Source organism: Lagopus muta, chromosome 24 (genome assembly GCF_023343835.1).
Source record: "Lagopus muta isolate bLagMut1 chromosome 24, bLagMut1 primary, whole genome shotgun sequence".
Lineage (NCBI taxonomy): Eukaryota > Metazoa > Chordata > Aves > Galliformes > Phasianidae > Lagopus > Lagopus muta.
This window is the reverse complement of record NC_064456.1, coordinates 5,495,389-5,501,436: the sequence shown is the minus strand read 5'-3', so window position 1 is coordinate 5,501,436 and position 6,048 is coordinate 5,495,389.

Here is a 6,048-nt window from a genome sequence, read left to right as displayed (position 1 = left end):
AACGCGGCTCCGCCGGCGCCATCGCGGTGGCCCCGCGCCCGCGGCCGCCATTGCCGGAGAGCCCGCGCTCGGCCCCGCCTCCGCCGCGCCGCTATTGGTCGTGCCGCGGAACGGGGTCCTTTCGTGCGGCGGTCGCGCCGTCGTTGCGTCATCGCCGCGCGCGTCCCGGATGGCCCTGTCCGGCTGCCCGCGCCGATGCCTGTCGCCGCGCGCCCGCTCCGCCGCCCGTCGTCACACGAGCTGCGGTTCTGGCGGCGGCAGCAGGAACTCAGCGCAGCCCTGCAGAGAGCGGTCCGGCGGCACGGGAAGAAGATGACGGCCGTGCAGTGCGAGTGCCTCCGCGGTGTCTGCAGCCCGCGAGGAGCCGAGCGGGGCCGGGGAGAGGAAGGTGTGCGAGTCCCGGGCGGGGACGCGCGATGGCAGCATCTGCGGCAGGATCGGCTGCTTCCTCCTCCTGCGCTCCTGACGCCGCGCGCTGGTTTCCTTTAGAAGCACCCCGGAAGCCAGAGCCCACTGTCACATCTGTGGGGTTCCACGGGACGCACAGACGCGGGGTAAGTTTAGCTTGGATATCAGGACGGTCTTCAGTACAGAAAGGGTTGTTAAGCGCTGGCATGGGCTGCCCAGGGAGGGGGATGAGTCGCCGTCCCTGGGTGCGTTTAAAAACCGTCTGGATGCGGTGCTCAGGGCCGTGATTGAGAGGAGGGAGCAGCCTGGAAGGAGCGGTCCCTGAGAGCAGCCCTGCAGAGCCGGACCTGGGGGTCTTGATGGATGAAAAGCTGCACATGAGCCAGCAGTGTGCTCCTGCAGCTGGGAAAGCAAGTGGGATCGTGGGCTGCATTGGAAGAGGGGTGTCCAGCAGAGACAGGGAGGTGATCGCCCCCGTCTGCTCTGCTCTTGTGGGGCCCCATCTGCAGCACTGCGTCTGCACATCCAGGTCTGGAGCCTCCAGTACAAGAAAGACAGGGAGCTGTTGGAGAGGGTCCAGAGGAGAGACACAAAGATGATCAGGGGACTGCAGCACCTCCCCTGTGAGGACAGGCTGAGGGAGCTGGGTTTGTTCAGCGTGGAGAAAAGAAGGCTGCGGGGTGACCTCATTGCAGCCTGCAGTACCTAAAGGGAGCCTACAAACAGGAGGGGAGTCAGCTCTTGGAAAGGGGTGATAACAGCAGGGCAAGGGGAAATGGTCTGAAATTGAGGGAGGGAAGATTGAGGTTGGATGTCAGGGGGAAGTTCTTTACAGAGAGAGTGGTGAGGTGCTGGAACAGCTGCCCAGAGAGGCTGTGGATGCCCCGTCCATCCTGGAGTTGTTCAAGGCCAGGCTGGATGGGGCCCTGGGCAGCCTGGGCTGGTATGACATGTGGAGGTTGGTGGCCCTGCGTGTGGCAGGGGGTTGGAGATTCGTGATCCTTGGGTCCCTTGCAGAGCCTGTCCATGCTGTGTTTCTGTGAGGGCGGTCAGAGTTAGAGTGTGTTTAGGTCGTGGTTGGACTGGATGATCTTGAAGGTCTTTTCCAACCTGAGTGATGCTGTGATTCTGCGGGGGCGCTGTGTGTTGGACTGCTGTTCATTGCAGAGCACCAGCACAGGGCAGGCCTGGGGACTGGGCTGATGGGGATGGAGAGGGCAGTGTGCGGCCGTGGGCTCCTCAGGTGGTCCCAGGAAACATCTCCACGTGTCTGCAGCTGTGTGGAGGTGTGCGTGTCTCCTGCTGTACCAGAGATGGAGGGGATGGCGCTGACTGAGGGCAGGGACTGGAGGCAGCACAAAGGCGCCGTGAGGCGGCCGCAGTCAGTCCAGCCGCAGCACAGACAGGTGGCCCTGCTTTGGGTTTGGCAGTGTGGAGAAATGTTCTCCATGTAGTTGTGCCCCTGTGGCTTCTTTCTGATGTGCCTGGGAAGTCCCACTGGAATAGGCTGCTGCATGAGGCAGAGGCCTGATACAACATCACTTGTGTGGGTGGAGTGTTACTATCTCCGTGTTCATCTATTATGTTTGTTTGTTTCATTTCAACTCTGTGTTGCCAATCTGCCTTTGCTGAATCCTTTCCTTGTGGCCTCAGGCAATAATCAAGGGGTCTCAAGTTTCAGCGCTGAGCAAGAAGCGCAGGCACTCAGGAAGGCCATGAAGGGCTTTGGTAATCACAGAATCACAGAATCACGAGGTTGGAAACGACCTGCAAGATCATCTAGTCCAACCACCCTCCCATTCCTATTAGTACCACAAGCTACTAAACCACATCTCGTAGCTCCTCATCCAGGCGCCTCTTGAACACTACCAGGGATGGCGACTACACCACCTCCCTGGGCAGCCATTGCACTGCCTGACCACCCTTTGAGAGGAAAAGTTTCTCCTAATATCCAACCTAAACCTCCTCTGGTACAACTTCTGGCCGTTTCCTCGGGTCCTACTATTTGCCTGGGAGAAGAGGCCAGACCCTTTTGCACCACAGCCTCCCTTCAGGAAGTTGTAGAGTGCAATGAGGCCTCCCCTGAGCTCCTCTTCTCTACACTGAACAATCCCAGCTCCCTCAGCCGCTCCTCATCAGCCTTGTGCTCCAGACCCCTCACCAGTTTCGTTGCCCTTCTCTGGACACGTTCCAGGGCCTCAATGTCTTTCCTGTAGTGAGGGACCCAAAACTGAACACAGCACTCGAGGTGCGGCCTCACCAGTGCTGAGTACAGGGGGATGATCACCTCTCTGCTCCTGCTGGACACACTATTTCTAATGAAGGCCAGGATGCCATTGGCCCTCTTGGCCACCTGGGCACACTGTTGGCTCATGTTCAGCTGAGCATCAACCAACACCCCCAGGTCCCTTTCCTCTTCACAGTCATCCAACCACTCATCCCCAAAGTAAGTTGATCTCCTTCCCTCCACGGGCCAACTTTTATTTTTTCCCCAGCACTGGGAATGGCTGCAGCATAAATGGTGGTTTGTTAGAGGGAAGCGTAGCTGCTTGCATTGCTCTGCTGCACAACTGCCCTAAAAATCATTGGGCAGTGGAAGCAGAAGTGCCCTTCATGTCCCAAAATGCAGCTGCTCTGGTGGTGTGGTCCTGGCAGCTTTGTGTGCACAGATGGAGTCCTGGGGCTGTTGAGAGCCGGCTGTGTAGGGGCCTGGAGGTGGCACAAGAGCAGTGGGCACTTTGATTCTTGTGCAGGCAGCCTGACCAGCTTCCATTTGTTTCTTGCAGGCACGGATGAAGGTGCCGTCATCGAGATCTTGACCAAACTCAATGTTCGCCAACGTCAGCGCGTTCTGATCACCTCCAAGAGCACTCCTGGCAGGGTAGGTGCTCTGCAGAGATGTGAACGTGGTTGTGTCACTTGGTGAAAAGCGAAAGACGACCCAGCCTCCACCAGAGAAAGGTCGGCAGAGACTTTACCTGACCAAGGTTGTTTTGTTCCTGTTCAGTTCAGAGCAGCTGTCGATGCGAGGAGGGTTGGAGCCTGAAGAGAAGCGGTGAGCAGCTCAGTTCCTTCTGTCCTCCAAGGCCGTGCCTCTGCCAACTGCTTTCTCCTCTCCTGGCCGTCCAGGATTTGATTGATGACTTGAAGTCGGAGCTGAGTGGGAATTCTGAGAGGGGATCATTGGGACAATGACTGCCAGCACCATGTATGGCATGCAGAACTAAGGAGGGCGGTGAAGGCTTGGAAGTCTTCCTTTCGTATGGCTTAAGTTCTGGCCAAGGACTTCCTGCTTTGCTGTGTACATCTTCTTATGGATTAAACTCCTAAAGAAACCTGGTTGCACGTCACGAGCAGTTGCTGGTATCTGAAACCTTGCCTTGGCGATTCCCTAGGGAGCAGGAACAGATGAAGGTTGCCGATGGAAACTGTGGCTTCTCCCAGCAATGAAGAGATTCGTTGCTTTGATGAGAACTGCAAGCTTCGTAAGCAGAGCAAAAGGCCAGGCCTTGTTCTGCTGCCTGACATCAGTGTGTGTGTGCAGGCAGATGTGAAGAGGAAGAGTCTGGGGAGCTTTTAGGTGTGACAAACTGGCCAACCTGGGTGTTGCTGTTTGTGCAGAGAGAAGCTAGACTGGAATTTCACCAGGAACTGAACTGGTGTAACTGAAATTGGGAGGAGCATTCTGTCTGTCGGGGGACGTGTGGCTCTCTTGCCAGTTTCTTGCTGTCTGCGCTTCTTAATTGGAGGCTGCAGCACTGGTGATGATGGCTGGAGCGCTGCAGTGATGCTGAGAGCTCTGGCCCAGTTCTGCACTTAGCAGGTTATGGCTGGTAAATGTTGTGGGCAGCACCCAGGTGGTGGCCCTGCTCATAACAGATGCTGTGTGTGTTCTTGTGACCGCCATTGGGGTAGAGGGGAGAGGAGCTAAAAACTTGATTGGCAGCACAAAGCAGCAGGTCTTGAAAATGGTAATAGCTGTGCTAGGCCAATTAGCAAGACCGTTAGCAATGAAAATGAATTATTTCTGTGGGAGGATCCTGATGTAGCTGACAGTGCTGCAGGAATGATAGAATGTTCATGCAGTACATGAGGAGCTCGTTGTTGCAAAGCGGTCCTTTGAATCTCTCTGACTTTCTGCCATGGATTCTTCCCCCTGGTTTTTGATGGTACAGAGGCACTGCTGACAAGGACATAACAGACAGCATTAAATCTGAGATGTCAGGAGACCTGGAAGGTGCTTTGCTGGCTGTGGGTGAGCGCCCTGCTTTTAAACCTTCTCTACAAAGCAATGAAATGATGAGAGGTGCTGTGTCTTCCCTCGAGCGGCTGTTACGTGGTTTCAGGAGGCAGACGTGGTTTGTCTTTGTTTGTGGGCACAAAGCCAGGCTGGTGGGACTTGGAGCACCCTGGTGTAGAGGGAGGTGTCCCTGCCTACTGCAGGGGGGTTGGAACTCGATGATCGTAGGGGTCCCCTCCAACCCAAACCACTCTATGATTCTGTGCTTCACAGTCAGGTGAGAAAGCTTTGTGCTTTATGGCACGGTGTGCTTGGCCAAAGGGAGCTTTGGCAGCAGAGGTTTGCTGTCAGGAGACATGAAGGCCTTCGTGCAAATCCTGCTGTGCTGCTGTGCTGCCAGGCACAGAGACATCAGCTCACAGCACATCACTGACTGCATGCCTGCACTGCAGCTGCTGTTTGTTCACCTGGAGTTGCATCTTGACAGAAGAAACAGCTGCACCAAGAAAGTGCTGCAGCGGTGTGGAAAACCTCCTGCTTTTACTGGCCTTAATCCTCTTGTTCTTGTCTCTCCTTACAGTCAGGCGCATGCGAAACGAGCCTGTGTGCTTTGCTGGAAGACTGTGTAAATCCACGGAGGTAAACAGATTGTGGAGTAAGATTGCTTGCTTCTTTCTTGCATTTCCGTGCTCGAGTCAGCCAGCAGCACCTTGGCAGTCATGAGATGGGAGCTGCAGCCAGTCCAGAAACTGGCAGTTCCAGGACAGATCAGGCTTTTCTGCACATGAGGGTAACAGCCATAGTCAGGATCAAGCTGCTGCTCATGGATTGCTCCGTGAATGCAAGAATGCTGTAATGAAGAGCAGCTCCTGCACAGGACTGGGCCCTGAGACCTTTGTGTCTGCAGGTGATTCTCCAGCAGTTCTGTGTTGGCTGCACGTGGCTGCTTTGCTTTCCGGGGCCTGGGAACAGGCGACAGCACTGTGATCAGAGCGATGGTGTCCCGCTCCGAGATGGATGTGCTGGATATCAGAAGAGAACTCCTGACCATAGGAAGTCTCTCTACACCTTCATGAAGGTAAACTTGTCAATGTTAGACACAAAAAGTGGGATTTTCTGAGTGCCTTTAAGGACTGATCCCCCCTTGACACCTGTTGGGTACTTTAGAGCAGCTGGGATGAAGCAGACCTTACAGAAACGTACTGAAAATGCTCCTGAATATTGCTAAATTGTCTAGGATACGAACGCTGCAAAAAGAAATCTGTCTTAAGGAGAATTTTACTTGAGTAGAACTTAAGAATTATTCATCTTCCTTTTGTTTCTTTTCTCAGTAACTCAGTTTGTTCTGACCTTCTCTCTTCCTCTCCTCTCCTTTCTTTCTTTCTACTTCCTCCCAGGGT